The sequence below is a fragment of the Scyliorhinus torazame genome, chromosome 20 (genome assembly GCF_047496885.1).
Source record: "Scyliorhinus torazame isolate Kashiwa2021f chromosome 20, sScyTor2.1, whole genome shotgun sequence".
NCBI lineage: Eukaryota > Metazoa > Chordata > Chondrichthyes > Carcharhiniformes > Scyliorhinidae > Scyliorhinus > Scyliorhinus torazame.
Window position 1 is genome coordinate 28,808,161 of NC_092726.1, and position 15,432 is coordinate 28,823,592.

Below are 15,432 nucleotides of genomic sequence, written 5' to 3' on the forward strand. Positions count from 1 at the left end.
GTGGGTCCCAAAGGTCGGCCAGGGTGGGTCCCAAAGGTCGGCCAGGGTGGGTCCCAAAGGTCGGCCAGCGGGGGTTCCAAAGGTCGGCCAGCGAGGGTCCCAAATGTCGGCCTGCAAGCGTCCCAGAGGTCAGCCGGCGTGGGTCCCAAAGGTCGGCCAGAGTGGATCCCAAAGGTCGGCCAGGGTGGGTCCCAAAGGTCGGACAGGGTGGGTCACAAAGGTCGGCCAGGGTGGGTCCCAAAGGTCGGCCAGGGTGGGTCCCAAAGGTCGGCCAACGTGGGTCCCAAAGGTCGGCCAGGGTGGGTCCCAAAGGTCGGCCAGGGTGGGTCCCAAAGGTCGGACAGCGTGGGTCCCAAAGGTCAGCCACGGTGGGTCCCAAAGGTTGGCCGGCGTGGTTCCCAAAGGTCGGCCAGGGTGAGTCCCAAAGGTCGACAAACGTGGGTCCCAAAGGTCGGCCAACGTGGGTCCCAAAGGTCGGACAGGGTGGGTCCCAAAGGTCGGCCAGCGTGGGTCCCAAAGGTCGGCCAGCGTGGGTCCCAAAGGTCGGCCAACGTGGGTCCCAAAGGTCGGCCAACGTGGGTCCCAAAGGTCGGCCAGCGTGGGTCCCAAAGGTCGGCCAACGTGGGTCCCAAAGGTCGGACAGCGTGGGTCCCAAAGGTCGGCCAGGGTGCGTCCAAAAGGTCGGCCAGTGTGGGTCCCAAAGGTCGGGAGCGTGGGTCCCAAAGGTCAGCCACGGTGGGTCCCAAAGGTCGGCCGGCGTGGTTCCCAAAGGTCGACAAACGTGGGTCCCAAAGGTCGGCCAGGGTGGGTCCCAAAGGTCGGCCATGGTGGGTCCCAAAGGTCGGCCGGCGTGGGTCCCAAAGGTCGACAAACGTGGGTCCCAAAGGTCGGCCAGCGTGGGTCCCAAAGGTCGGCCAACGTGGGTCCCAAATGTCGGCCAACGTGGGTCCCAAAGGTCGGCCAGCGTGGGTCCCAAAGGTCGGACAGCGTGGGTCCCAAAGGTCGGCCAGGGTGCGTCCAAAAGGTCGGCCAGTGTGGGTCCCAAAGGTCGGCCAGGGTGCGTCCCAAAGGTCGGCCAGCGTGGGTCCCAAAGGTCGGCCAGGGTGCGTCCCAAAGGTCGGCCAGTGTGGGTCCCAAAGGTCGGCCAGGGTGCGTCCCAAAGGTCGGCCGGCGTGGGTCCCATAGGTCGGCCAGCGTGGGTCCCAAAGGTCGGCCAATGTGGGTCCCAAAGGTCGGCCAGGGTGGGTCCCAAAGGTCGGCCAGGGTGCGTCCCAAAGGTCGGCCAGGGTGGGTCCCAAAGGTCGGCCAGGGTGGGTCCCAAAGGTCGGCCAGGGTGGGTCCCAAAGGTCAGCCACGGTGGGTCCCAAAGGTCGGCCAGGGTGCGTCCCAAAGGTCGGCCAGGGTGGGTCCCAAAGGTCGGCCAGGGTGCGTCCCAAAGGTCGGCCAGGGTGGGTCCCAAAGGTCGGCCAGGGTGGGTCCCAAAGGTCGACAAACGTGGATCCCAAAGGTCGGCCAGCGTGGGTCCCAAAGGTCGGCCGGCGTGGGTCCCAAAGGTCAGCCACGGTGGGTCCCAAAGGTCGGCCGGCGTGGTTCCCAAAGGTCGGCCAGGGTGAGTCCCAAAGGTCGACAAACGTGGGTCCCAAAGGTCGGCCAACGTGGGTCCCAAAGGTCGGACAGGGTGGGTCCCAAAGGTCGGCCAGCGTGGGTCCCAAAGGTCGGCCAGCGTGGGTCCCAAAGGTCGTCCAACGTGGGTCCCAAAGGTCGGCCAACGTGGGTGCCAAAGGTCGGCCAGGGTGGGTCCCAAAGGTCGGGAGCGTGGGTCCCAAAGGTCAGCCACGGTGGGTCCCAAAGGTCGGCCGGCGTGGTTCCCAAAGGTCGACAAACGTGGGTCCCAAAGGTCGGCCAGGGTGGGTCCCAAAGGTCGGCCAGGGTGGGTCCCAAAGGTCGGCCGGCGTGGGTCCCAAAGGTCGACAAACGTGGGTCCCAAAGGTCGGCCAGCGTGGGTCCCAAAGGTCGGCCAACGTGGGTCCCAAATGTCGGCCAACGTGGGTCCCAAAGGTCGGCCAGCGTGGGTCCCAAAGGTCGGCCAGCGTGGGTCCCAAAGTTCAGCCAGTGTGGGTCCCAAAGGTCGGCCGGCGTGGGTCCCAAAGGTCGGCCGGCGTGGGTCCCATAGGTCGGCCGGCGTGGGTCCCAAAGGTCGGCCAATGTGGGTCCCAAAGGTCGGCCAGGGTGGGTCCCAAAGGTCGGCCAGGGTGCGTCCCAAAGGTCGCCCAGGGTGGGTCCCAAAGGTCGGCCAGGGTGGGTCCCAAAGGTCGGCCAGGGTGGGTCCCAAAGGTCGGCCAGGGTGGGTCCCAAAGATCGGCCAGGGTGCGTCCCAAAGGTCGGCCAGGGTGGGTCCCAAAGGTCGGCCAGGGTGGGTCCCAAAGGTCGGCCAGGGTGCGTCCCAAAGGTCGGCCAGGGTGGGTCCCAAAGGTCGGCCAGGGTGCGTCCCAAAGGTCGGCCAGGGTGGGTCCCAAAGGTCGGCCAGGGTTGGTCCCAAAGGTCGGCCAGCGTGGGTCCCAAAGGTCGGCCGGCGTGGGTCCCAAAGGTCGGCCAGGGTGGGTCCCAAAGGTCGGGAGCGTGGGTCCCAAAGGTCGGCCAACGTGGGTCCCAAAGGTCGGGAGCGTGGGTCCCAAAGGTCGGGAGCGTGGGTCCCAAAGGTCGGCCAACGTGGGTCCCAAATGTCGGCCAACGTGGGTCCCAAAGGTCGGCCAGGGTGCGTCCCAAAGGTCGGCCAGTGTGGGTCCCAAAGGTCGGCCAGGGTGCGTCCCAAAGGTCGGCCAGCGTGGGTCCCAAAGTTCAGCCAGTGTGGGTCCCAAAGGTCGGCCAGCGTGGGTCCCAAAGTTCAGCCAGTGTGGGTCCCAAAGGTCGGCCGGCGTGGGTCCCAAAGGTCGGCCGGCATGGTTCCCAAAGGTCGGCCAGGGTGGGTCCCAAAGGTCGGCCGGCATGGTTCCCAAAGGTCGGCCAGGGTGGGTCCCAAAGGTCGGCCGGCATGGTTCCCAAAGGTCGGCCAGGGTGGGTCCCAAAGGTCGGCCGGCGTGGGTCCCAAAGGTCGGCCAGTGTGGGTCCCAAAGGTCGGCCAGGGTGAGTCCCAATGGTCGGCCAGGGTGGGTCCCAAAGGTCGGCCGGCGTGGATCCCAAAGGTCGGCCAAGGTGGGTCCCAAAGGTCGGACAGTGTGGGTCCCAAAGGTCGGCCAGCGTGGGTCCCAAAGGTCGGACAGGGTGGGTCCCAAAGGTCGGCCGGCGTGGGTCCCAAAGGTCGGCCGGCGTGGGTCCCAAAGTTCGGCCAACGTGGGTCCCAAAGGTCGCCCGGCGTGGATCCCAGAGGTCGGCCAGGGTGGGTCCCAAAGGTCGGACAGGGTGCGTCGCAAAGGTCGGCCAGGGAGGGTCCCAAAGGTCGGACAGGGTGGGTCCCAAAGGTCGACCAACGTGGGTCCCAAAGGTCGGACAGGGTGGGTCCCAAAGTTCGGCCAGCGTGGGTTCCAAAGGTCGGCCAGCGGGGGTTCCAAAGGTCGGCCAGCGAGGGTCCCAAAGGTCGGCCTGCAAACGTCCCAGAGGTCAGCCGGCGTTGGTCCCAAAGGTCGGCAAGGGTGCGTCCCAAAGGTCGGCCAGCGTGGGTCCCAAAGGTCGGCCAGCGGGGGTTCCAAAGGTCGGCCAGCGAGGGTCCCAAAGGTCGGCCTGCAAGCGTCCCAGAGGTCAGCCGGCGTGGGTCCCAAAGGTCGGCCAGGGTGGGTCCCAAAGGTCGGCCAGGGTGGGTCCCAAAGGTCGGCCAGGGTGCGTCCCAAAGGTCGGCCAGCGTGGGTCCCAAAGGTCAGCCACGGTGGTTCCCAAAGGTCGGCCGGCATGGTTCCCAAAGGTCGGCCAGGGTGGGTCCCAAAGGTCGGCCGGCGTGGGTCCCAAAGGTCGACAAACGTGGGTCCCAAAGGTCGGCCAGCGTGGGTCCCAAAGGTCGGCCAGCGGGGGTCCCAAAGGTCGGCCAACGTGGGTCCCAAAGGTCGGACAGGGTGGGTCCCAAAGGTCGGCCAGGGTGGGTCCCAAAGGTCGGGAGAGTGGGTCCCAAAGGTCGGCCAGGGTGCGTCCCAAAGGTCGGCCAGTGTGGGTCCCAAAGGTCGGCCAGGGTGCGTCCCAAAGGTCGGCCAGCGTGGGTCCCAAAGTTCAGCCAGTGTGGGTCCCAAAGGTCGGCCGGCGTGGTTCCCAAAGGTCGGCCAGTGTGGGTCCCAAAGGTCGGTCGGCGTGGGTCCCAAAGGTCGGCCAACGTGGGTCCCAAACGTCGGCCAACGTGGGTCCCAAAGGTCGGACAGGGTGGGTCCCAAAGGTCGGCCAGGGTGGGTCCCAAAGGTCGGCCGGCGTGGATCCCAAAGGTCGGCCAGCGTGGATCCCAGAGGTCGGCCAGGGTGGGTCCCAAAGGTCGGACAGGGTGGGTCCCAAAAGTCGGCCAACGTGGGTCCCAAAGGTCGGCCAGCGTGGATCCCAGAGGTCGGACAGGGTGCGTCCCAAATGTCGGCCAGGGTGGGTCCCAAAGGTCGGCCAGGGTGAGTCCCAAAGGTCGGCCAGCGTGGGTCCCAAAGGTCGGCCAGGGTGTGTCCCAAAGGTCGGCCAGGGTGGGTCCCAAAGGTCGGCCAGGGTGTGTCCCAAAAGTCGGCCAGGGTGGGTCCCAAAGGTCGGACAGGGTGGGTCCCAAAGGTCGGCCAGGGTGGGTCCCAAAGGTCGGCCAACGTGGGTCCCTGAGGTCGGCCAGCGTGGGACCCAGAGGTCAGCCAAAGTGGGTCCCAAAGGTCGGCCAGCGTGGGTCCCAAAAGTCGGCCAACGTGGGTCCCAAAGGTCGGCCAGCGTGGGTCCCAAAGGTCAGCCAGGGTGGGTCCCAGAGGTCAGCGGGCGTGGGTCCCACAGGTCGGCAAGCGTGGGTCCCATAGGTCGGCCAGCGTGGGTCCCAAAGGTCGGGCAGAGTGGGTCCCAAAGGTCGGCCAGCGTGGGTCCCAAAGGTCGGCCAGCGTGGGTCCCAAAGGTCAGCAAGGGTGGGTCCCAGAGGTCAGCCGGCGTGGGTCCCAAAGGTCAGCTAGGGTGGGTCCCAAAGGTCGGCCATGTGTGGGTCCCAAAGGTCGGCCAGCGTGGGTCCCAAAGGTCGGCCAGCGTGGGTCCCAAAGGTCGACAAACGTGGGTCCCAAAGGTCGGCCAGCGTGGGTCCCAAAGGTCGGCCAGCGTGGGACCCAAAGGTCGGCCAGCGGGGTCCCAAAGGTCGACCAACGTGGGGCCCAAAGGTCGGCCAGGGTGGGTCCCAAAGGTCGGCCAACGTGGGTCCCAAAGGTCGGCCAGCGTGGGTCCCATTGGTCGACCAACGTGGGCCCCAAAGGTCAGCCAGCATGGTTCCCAAAGGTCGACCAACGTGGGTCCCAAGGTTCGGCCAGGGTGGGTCCAAAAGGTCGGCCAACATGGGTCCCAAAGGTCGACCAACGTGGGTCCCAAGGGTCGGCCAGGGTGGGTCCCAAAGGTCGGCCAGCGTGGGTCCCAAAGGTCGGCCGGCGTGGGTCCCAAAGGTCGGCCAGGGATGGTCCAAAAGGTCAGCCAGCGTGGGTCCCAAAGGTCGGCCAGGGTGGGTCCCAAAGGTCGGCCAGCGTGGGTCCCAAAGGTCGGGCAGCGTGGGTCCCAAAGGTCGGCCAGGGTGGGTCCCAACGGTCGGCCAGGGTGGATCCCAAAGGTCGGCCAGTGTGGGTCCCAAAGGTCGGCCAGGGTGCGTCCCAAAGGTCGGCCAGCGTGGGTCCCATTGGTCGACCAACGTGGGTCCCAAAGGTCGGCCAGCATGGTTCCCAAAGGTCAGCCAGGGTGGGTCCCAAAGGTCGGCCAGCGTGGGTCCCAAAGTTCAGCCAGTGTGGGTCCCAAAGGTCGGCCGGCGTGGTTCCCAAAGGTCGGCCAGTGTGGGTCCCAAAGGTCGGTCGGCGTGGGTCCCAAAGGTCGGCCAACGTGGGTCCCAAACGTCGGCCAACGTGGGTCCCAAAGGTCGGACAGGGTGGGTCCCAAAGGTCGGCCAGGGTGGGTCCCAAAGGTCGGCCGGCGTGGATCCCAAAGGTCGGCCAGCGTGGATCCCAGAGGTCGGCCAGGGTGGGTCCCAAAGGTCGGACAGGATGGGTCCCAAAAGTCGGCCAACGTGGGTCCCAAAGGTCGGCCAGCGTGGATCCCAGAGGTCGGACAGGGTGCGTCCCAAATGTCGGCCAGGGTGGGTCCCAAAGGTCGGCCAGGGTGAGTCCCAAAGGTCGGCCGGCGTGGGTCCCAAAGGTCGGCCAGGGTGTGTCCCAAAGGTCGGCCAGGGTGTGTCCCAAAGGTCGGCCAGGGTGGGTCCCAAAGGTCGGTCAGGGTGTGTCCCAAAGGTCGGCCAGGGTGGGTCCCAAAGGTCGGCCAGGGTGTGTCCCAAAGGTCGGCCAGGGTGGGTCCCAAAGGTCGGACAGGGTGGGTCCCAAAGGTCGGCCAGGGTGGGTCCCAAAGGTCGGCCAACGTGGGTCCCAGAGGTCGGCCAGCGTGGGACCCAGAGGTCAGCCAAAGTGGGTCCCAAAGGTCGGCCAGCGTGGGTCCCAAAAGTCGGCCAACGTGGGTCCCAAAGGTCGGCCAGCGTGGGTCCCAAAGGTCAGCCAGGGTGGGTCCCAGAGGTCAGCGGGCGTGGGTCCCACAGGTCGGCAAGCGTGGGTCCCATAGGTCGGCCAGCGTGGGTCCCAAAGGTCGGGCAGAGTGGGTCCCAAAGGTCGGCCAGCGTGGGTCCCAAAGGTCGGCCAGCGTGGGTCCCAAAGGTCAGCAAGGGTGGGTCCCAGAGGTCAGCCGGCGTGGGTCCCAAAGGTCAGCTAGGGTGGGTCCCAAAGGTCGGCCATGTGTGGGTCCCAAAGGTCGGCCAGCGTGGGTCCCAAAGGTCGGCCAGCGTGGGTCCCAAAGGTCGGCCAGCGTGGGTCCCAAAGGTCGACAAACGTGGGTCCCAAAGGTCGGTCGGCGTGGGTCCCAAAGGTCGGCCAACGTGGGTCCCAAACGTCGGCCAACATGGGTCCCAAAGGTCGGACAGGGTGGGTCCCAAAGGTCGGCCAGGGTGGGTCCCAAAGGTCGGCCGGCGTGGATCCCAAAGGTCGGCCAGCGTGGATCCCAGAGGTCGGCCAGGGTGGGTCCCAAAGGTCGGACAGGGTGGGTCCCAAAAGTCGGCCAACGTGGGTCCCAAAGGTCGGCCAGCGTGGATCCCAGAGGTCGGACAGGGTGCGTCCCAAATGTCGGCCAGGGTGGGTCCCAAAGGTCGGCCAGGGTGAGTCCCAAAGGTCGGCCAGCGTGGGTCCCAAAGGTCGGCCAGGGTGTGTCCCAAAGGTCGGCCAGGGTGGGTCCCAAAGGTCGGCCAGGGTGTGTACCAAAGGTCGGCCAGGGTGGGTCCCAAAGGTCGGACAGGGTGGGTCCCAAAGGTCGGCCAGGGTGGGTCCCAAAGGTCGGCCAACGTGGGTCCCTGAGGTCGGCCAGCGTGGGACCCAGAGGTCAGCCAAAGTGGGTCCCAAAGGTCGGCCAGCGTGGGTCCCAAAAGTCGGCCAACGTGGGTCCCAAAGGTCGGCCAGCGTGGGTCCCAAAGGTCAGCCAGGGTGGGTCCCAGAGGTCAGCGGGCGTGGGTCCCACAGGTCGGCAAGCGTGGGTCCCATAGGTCGGCCAGCGTGGGTCCCAAAGGTCGGGCAGAGTGGGTCCCAAAGGTCGGCCAGCGTGGGTCCCAAAGGTCGGCCAGCGTGGGTCCCAAAGGTCAGCAAGGGTGGGTCCCAGAGGTCAGCCGGCGTGGGTCCCAAAGGTCAGCTAGGGTGGGTCCCAAAGGTCGGCCATGTGTGGGTCCCAAAGGTCGGCCAGCGTGGGTCCCAAAGGTCGGCCAGCGTGGGTCCCAAAGGTCGACAAACGTGGGTCCCAAAGGTCGGCCAGCGTGGGTCCCAAAGGTCGGCCAGCGTGGGACCCAAAGGTCGGCCAGCGGGGTCCCAAAGGTCGACCAACGTGGGGCCCAAAGGTCGGCCAGGGTGGGTCCCAAAGGTCGGCCAACGTGGGTCCCAAAGGTCGGCCAGCGTGGGTCCCATTGGTCGACCAACGTGGGCCCCAAAGGTCAGCCAGCATGGTTCCCAAAGGTCGACCAACGTGGGTCCCAAGGTTCGGCCAGGGTGGGTCCAAAAGGTCGGCCAACGTGGGTCCCAAAGGTCGACCAACGTGGGTCCCAAGGGTCGGCCAGGGTGGGTCCCAAAGGTCGGCCAGCGTGGGTCCCAAAGGTCGGCCGGCGTGGGTCCCAAAGGTCGGCCAGGGATGGTCCAAAAGGTCAGCCAGCGTGGGTCCCAAAGGTCGGCCAGGGTGGGTCCCAAAGGTCGGCCAGCGTGGGTCCCAAAGGTCGGGCAGCGTGGGTCCCAAAGGTCGGCCAGGGTGGGTCCCAACGGTCGGCCAGGGTGGATCCCAAAGGTCGGCCAGTGTGGGTCCCAAAGGTCGGCCAGGGTGCGTCCCAAAGGTCGGCCAGCGTGGGTCCCATTGGTCGACCAACGTGGGTCCCAAAGGTCGGCCAGCATGGTTCCCAAAGGTCAGCCAGGGTGGGTCCCAAAGGTCGGCCAGCGTGGGTCCCAAAGTTCAGCCAGTGTGGGTCCCAAAGGTCGGCCGGCGTGGTTCCCAAAGGTCGGCCAGTGTGGGTCCCAAAGGTCGGTCGGCGTGGGTCCCAAAGGTCGGCCAACGTGGGTCCCAAACGTCGGCCAACGTGGGTCCCAAAGGTCGGACAGGGTGGGTCCCAAAGGTCGGCCAGGGTGGGTCCCAAAGGTCGGCCGGCGTGGATCCCAAAGGTCGGCCAGCGTGGATCCCAGAGGTCGGCCAGGGTGGGTCCCAAAGGTCGGACAGGGTGGGTCCCAAAAGTCGGCCAACGTGGGTCCCAAAGGTCGGCCAGCGTGGATCCCAGAGGTCGGACAGGGTGCGTCCCAAATGTCGGCCAGGGTGGGTCCCAAAGGTCGGCCAGGGTGAGTTCCAAAGGTCGGCCGGCGTGGGTCCCAAAGGTCGGCCAGGGTGTGTCCCAAAGGTCGGCCAGGGTGTGTCCCAAAGGTCGGCCAGGGTGGGTCCCAAAGGTCGGTCAGGGTGTGTCCCAAAGGTCGGCCAGGGTGGGTCCCAAAGGTCGGCCAGGGTGTGTCCCAAAGGTCGGCCAGGGTGGGTCCCAAAGGTCGGACAGGGTGGGTCCCAAAGGTCGGCCAGGGTGGGTCCCAAAGGTCGGCCAACGTGGGTCCCAGAGGTTGGCCAGCGTGGGACCCAGAGGTCAGCCAAAGTGGGTCCCAAAGGTCGGCCAGCGTGGGTCCCAAAAGTCGGCCAACGTGGGTCCCAAAGGTCGGCCAGCGTGGGTCCCAAAGGTCAGCCAGGGTGGGTCCCAGAGGTCAGCGGGCGTGGGTCCCACAGGTCGGCAAGCGTGGGTCCCATAGGTCGGCCAGCGTGGGTCCCAAAGGTCGGGCAGAGTGGGTCCCAAAGGTCGGCCAGCGTGGGTCCCAAAGGTCGGCCAGCGTGGGTCCCAAAGGTCAGCAAGGGTGGGTCCCAGAGGTCAGCCGGCGTGGGTCCCAAAGGTCAGCTAGGGTGGGTCCCAAAGGTCGGCCATGTGTGGGTCCCAAAGGTCGGCCAGCGTGGGTCCCAAAGGTCGGCCAGCGTGGGTCCCAAAGGTCGACAAACGTGGGTCCCAAAGGTCGGCCAGCGTGGGTCCCAAAGGTCGGCCAGCGTGGGACCCAAAGGTCGGCCAGCGGGGTCCCAAAGGTCGACCAACGTGGGGCCCAAAGGTCGGCCAGGGTGGGTCCCAAAGGTCGGCCAACGTGGGTCCCAAAGGTCGGCCAGCGTGGGTCCCATTGGTCGACCAACGTGGGTCCCAAAGGTCAGCCAGCATGGTTCCCAAAGGTCGACCAACGTGGGTCCCAAGGTTCGGCCAGGGTGGGTCCAAAAGGTCGGCCAACGTGGGTCCCAAAGGTCGACCAACGTGGGTCCCAAGGGTCGGCCAGGGTGGGTCCCAAAGGTCGGCCAGCGTGGGTCCCAAAGGTCGGCCGGCGTGGGTCCCAAAGGTCGGCCAGGGATGGTCCAAAAGGTCAGCCAGCGTGGGTCCCAAAGGTCGGCCAGGGTGGGTCCCAAAGGTCGGCCAGCGTGGGTCCCAAAGGTCGGGCAGCGTGGGTCCCAAAGGTCGGCCAGGGTGGGTCCCAAAGGTCGGCCAGGGTGGATCCCAAAGGTCGGCCAGTGTGGGTCCCAAAGGTCGGCCAGGGTGCGTCCCAAAGGTCGGCCAGCGTGGGTCCCATTGGTCGACCAACGTGGGTCCCAAAGGTCGGCCAGCATGGTTCCCAAAGGTCAGCCAGGGTGGGTCCCAAAGGTCAGCCAGGTTGGGTCCCAAAGGTCGGCCGGCGTGGGTCCCAAAGGTCGGCCAGGGTGGGTCCCAAAGGCCGGCCAGGGTGGGTCCCAAAGGTCAGCCAGGGTGGGTCCCAAAGGTCGGCCAGGGTGGGTCCCAAAGGTCAGCCAGGGTGGGTCCCAAAGGTCGACCAACGTGGGTCCCAAAGGTCGGCCAGGGTGGGTCCCAAAGGTCGGCCAGGGTGGGTCCCAAAGGTCGGCCAACGTGGGTCCCAAAGGTCGGCCGGCGTGGGTCCCAAAGGTCGGCCAGCGTGGGTCCCAAAGGTCGGGCAGCGTGGGTCCAAAGGTCGGCCAGCGTGGGTCCCAAAGGTCGGCCAGGTGGGTCCCAAAGGTCGGCCAACGTTGGTCCCAAAGGTATGCCAGCGTGGGTCCCAAAGGTCGGCCAGCGTGGGTCCCAAAGGTCTGCCAGCGTGGGTCCCTAAGGTCGGCCAGCGTGTGTCCCAAAGGTCGGCCAACATTGGTCCCAAAGGTCGACCAACGTGGGTCCCAAAGGTCAACTAACGTTGGTCCCAAAGGTCGGCCAACGTGGGTCCCAAAGGTCGACCAGCGTGGGTCCCAAAGGTCGGCCAGGGTGGGTCCCAAAGGTCGGCCAGCGTGGTTCCCAAAGGTCGGCCAGGGTGGGTCCCAAAGGTTGGCCAGGGTGGGTCCCAAAGGTCGGCCAGCGTGGGTCCCAAAGGTCGGCCAGGGTGGGTCCCAAAGGTCGGCCAATGTGGGTCCCAAAGGTCGGCCAGCGTGGGTCCCAAAGGTCAGCCAGCGTGGGTCCCAAAGGTCAGCCAGGGTGGGTCCCAAAGGTCGGCCAGCGTGGGTCCCAGAGGTCGGCCAGCGTGGGTCCCAAAGGTCGGCCAGCGTGGGTCCCAAAGGTCGGCCAGCGGGGTTCCCAAAGGTCGACCAACGTTGGTCCCAAAGGTTGGCCAGCGTGGGTCCCAAAGGTCGGCCAGCGTGCGTCCCAAAGGTCGGCAAGCGGGGTTCCCAGAGGTCGACCAACGTGGGTCCCATAGGTCGGCCAGGGTGGGTCCCAAAGGTCGGCCAATGTGGGTCCCAAAGGTCGGCCAGCGTGGGTCCCAAAGGTCGGTCAGCATGGGTCCCAAAGGTTGGCCAGGGTGGGTCCCAAAGGTCGGTCAGCGTGGTTCCCAAAGGTCGGCCAGCGGGGGTCCCAAATGTCGACCAACGTGGGTCCCAAAGGTCGGCAAGCGTGTGTCCCAAAGGTCGGCCAGGGTGGGTCCCAAAGGTCGGCCAGGGTGGGTCCCAAAGGTCGGCCGGAGGGGGTCCCAAAGGTCGACCAACGTGGGTCCCAAAGGTCAACTTACGTTGGTTTCTAAATGTCAGCCAGGGTGGGTCCCAAAGGTCGGCCGGCGTGGGTCCCAAAGGTCGGCCAGGGTGGGTCCCAAAGGTCGGCCAGTGTGGGTCCCAAAGGTCGGCCAGGGTGGGTCCCAAAGGTCGGCCAGGGTGGGTCCCAAAGGTCGGCCAACGTGGGTCCCAAAGGTCGGCCGGCGTGGGTCCCAAAGGTCGGCCAACGTGGGTCCCAAAGGCCGGGCAGCGTGGGTCCCAAAGGCCTTCCAGCGTGGGTCCCAAAGGTCGGCCAGGTGGGTCCCAAAGTTCGGCCAACGTTGGTCCCATAGGTCGGCCAGCGTGGGTCCCAAAGGTCGGCCAGCGTGGGTCCCAAAGGTCAGCCAGCGTGTGTCCCTAAGGTCGGCCAGCGTGTGTCCCAAAGGTCGGCCAACGTTGGTCCCAAAGGTCGACCAACGTGGGTCCCAAAGGTCAACTAACGTTGGTCCCAAAGGTCGGCCAACGTGGGTCCCAAAGGTCGGCCAGCGTGGGTCCCAAAGGTCGGCCAGGGTGGGTCCCAAAGGTCGGCCAGCGTGGTTCCCAAAGGTCGGCCAGGGTGGGTCCCAAAGGTTGGCCAGGGTGGGTCCCAAAGGTCGGCCAGCGTGGGTCCCAGAGGTCGGCCTGCGTGGGTCCCAAAGGTCGGCCAGCGTGGGTCCCAAAGGTCGGCCAGCGGGGTTCCCAAAGGTCGACCAACGTTGGTCCCAAAGGTCGGCCAGCGTGGGTCCCAAAGGTCGGCCAGCGTGCGTCCCAAAGGTCGGCAAGCGGGGTTCCCAGAGGTCGACCAACGTGGGTCCCATAGATCGGCCAGGGTGGGTCCCAAAGGTCGGCCAATGTGGGTCCCAAAGGTCGGCCAGCGTGGGTCCCAAAGGTCGGTCAGCGTGGGTCCCAAAGGTTGGCCAGGGTGGGTCCCAAAGGTCGGTCAGCGTGGGTCCCAAAGGTCGGCCAGCGGGGGTCCCAAATGTCGACCAACGTGGGTCCCAAAGGTCAGCAAGCGTGTGTCCCAAAGGTCGGCCAGGGTGGGTCCCAAAGGTCGGCCAGGGTGGGTCCCAAAGGTCGGCCAGCGGGGGTCCCAAAGGCCGACAAACGTGGGTCCCAAAGGTCGGCCAGCGTGGGTCCCAAAGGACGGCCAGCATGGGACCCAAAGGTCGGCCAGCGGGGGTCCCAAAGGTCGACCAACGTGAGTCCCAAAGGTCGGCCAGGGTGGGTCCCAAAGGCCGGCCAGCGGGGGTCCCAAATGTCGACAAACGTGGGTCCCAAAGGTCGGCCGGCGTGGGTCCCAAAGGTCGGCCAGCGTGGGTCCCAAAGGTCGGCCAATGTGGGTCCCAAAGGTCGGCCAGCGTGGGTCCCAAAGGTCGGTCAGCGTGGGTCCCAAAGGTTGGCCAGGGTGGGTCCCAAAGGTCGGTCAGCGTGGGTCACAAAGGTCGGCCATTGTGGGTCCCAAAGGTCGGCCAGCGGGGGTCCCAAATGTCGACAAACGTGGGTCCCAAAGGTCGGCCGGCGTGGGTCCCAAAGGTCGGCCAGCGTGGGTCCCAAAGGTCGGCCAATGTGGGTCCCAAAGGTCGGCCAGCGTGGGTCCCAAAGGTCGGTCAGCGTGGGTCCCAAAGGTTGGCCAGGGTGGGTCCCAAAGGTCGGTCAGCGTGGGTCACAAAGGTCGGCCATTGTGGGTCCCAAAGGTCGGCCAGGTTGGGTCCCAAAGGTCGGCCGGCGTGGTTCCCAAAGGTCGGCCAGCTTGGGTCCCAAAGGTCGGCCAACGTTGGTCCCAAAGGTCGGCCAGCGTGGGTCCCAAAGGTCGGCCAGTGTGGGTCCCAAAGGTCGGTCAGCGTGGGTCCCAAATGTCGGGCAGCGTGTGTCCCAAAGGTCGGCCAGGTGGGTCCCAAAGGTCGGCCAGGTGGGTCCCAAAGGTCGGCCGGCGTGGGTCCCAAAGGTCGGCCAGGTGGGTCCCAAAGGTCGGCCAGCGTGGGTCCCAAAGGTCGGCCAGCGGGGGTCCCAAAGGTCGGCCAGCGTCGGTCCCAAAGGTCGGGCAGCGTGGGTCCCAAAGGTCGGCCAGGGAGAGTCCCAAAGGTCGGGCAGCGTGGGTCCCAAAGGTCGGCCAGGGTGGGTCCCAAAGGTCAGGCAGCGTGGGTCCCAAAGGTCGGCCAGGGTGGGTCCCAAAGGTCGGCCAGCGTGGGTCCCAAAGGTCGGCCGGCGTGGGTCGCAAAGGTCGGCCAGCGGGGGTTCCAAAGGTCGGACAGCGTGGGTCCCAAAGGTCGGCCAGCGGGGGTTCCAAAGGTCGGCCAGCGTGGGTCCCAAAGGTCGGCCAGGGTGGGTCCCAAAGGTCGGCCAGGTGGGTCCCAAGGTTCGGCCGGCGTGGGTCCCAAAGGTCGGCCAGAGTGTGTCCCAAAGGTCGGCCAGCGTGGGTCCCAAAGGTCGGCCAGCGTGGTTCCCAAAGGTCGGCCAGCGTGGGTCCCAAAGGTCGGCCAGGGTGGGTCCCAATGGTCGGCCAGCGTGGGTCCCAAAGGTCGGCCAGGGTGTGTCCCAAAGGTCGGCCAGCGTGGGTCCCAAAGGTCGGCCAGGGTGTGTCCCAAAGGTCGGCCAGCGTGGGTCCCAAAGGTCGGCCAGCATGTGTCCCAAAGGTCGGCCAACGTTGGTCCCAAAGCTCGGCCAGCGTGGGTCCCTAAGGTCGGCCAGCGTGTGTCCCAAAGGTCGGCCAACGTTGGTCCCAAAGGTCGACCAACGTGGGTCCCAAAGGTCAACTAACGTTGGTCCCAAAGGTCGGCCAACGTGGGTCCCAAAGGTCGGCCAGCGGGGGTCCCAAAGGTCAACTAACGTTGGTCCCAAAGGTCGGCCAGGGTGGGTCCCAAAGGTCGGACAGCGTTGTTCCCAAAGGTCGGCCAGCGTGGGTCCCAAAGGTCGGCCAGGGTGGCTCCCAAAGGTCGGCCAATGTGGGTCCCAAAGGTCGGCCAGCGTGGGTCCCAAAGGTCAGCCAGCGTGGGTCCCAAAGGTCAGCCAGGGTGGGTCCCAAAGGTCGGCCAGCGGGGTTCCCAAAGGTCGACCAACATGGGTCCCAAAGGTCGGCCAGCGTGGGTCCCAAAGGTCGGCCAGCGTGCGTCCCAAAGGTCGGCAAGCGGGGTTCCCAAAGGTCGACCAACGTGGTCCCATAGGTCGGCCAGCGTGGGTCCCAAAGGTCGGCCAGTGTGGGTCCCAAAGGTCGGCCAATGTGGGTCCCAAAGGTCGGCCAATGTGGGTCCCATAGGTCGGCCAGCGTGGGTCCCAAAGGTCGGCCAGCGTGGGTCCCATAGGTCGGCCAGCGTGGGTCCCAAAGGTCGGCCAGCGGAGTTACAGAGGGACATGGATAAGCTGCAGCGCTGGGCTGAGAGGAGGCAAATGGAGTTTAATGCAGAAAAGTGTGAGGTGATTCATTTTGGAAGGAATAACAGGAAGACAGGGTACTGGGCTAATGGTAAGATTCTTGGCAGTGTGGATGAGCAGAGAGATCTCGGTGTCCATGTACATAGATACCTGAAAGTTGCCACTCAGGTTGAGAAGGTTGTTAAGAAGGCGTACGGTGTGTTAGCTTTTATTGGTAGAAACTATTGGTAGTTTCGGAGCCATGAGGTCATGTTGCAGCTGTACAAAACTCTGGTGCGGCCGCATTTGGAGTATTGCTTGCAATTCTGGTCGCCGCATTATAGGAAGGATGTGGAAGCATTG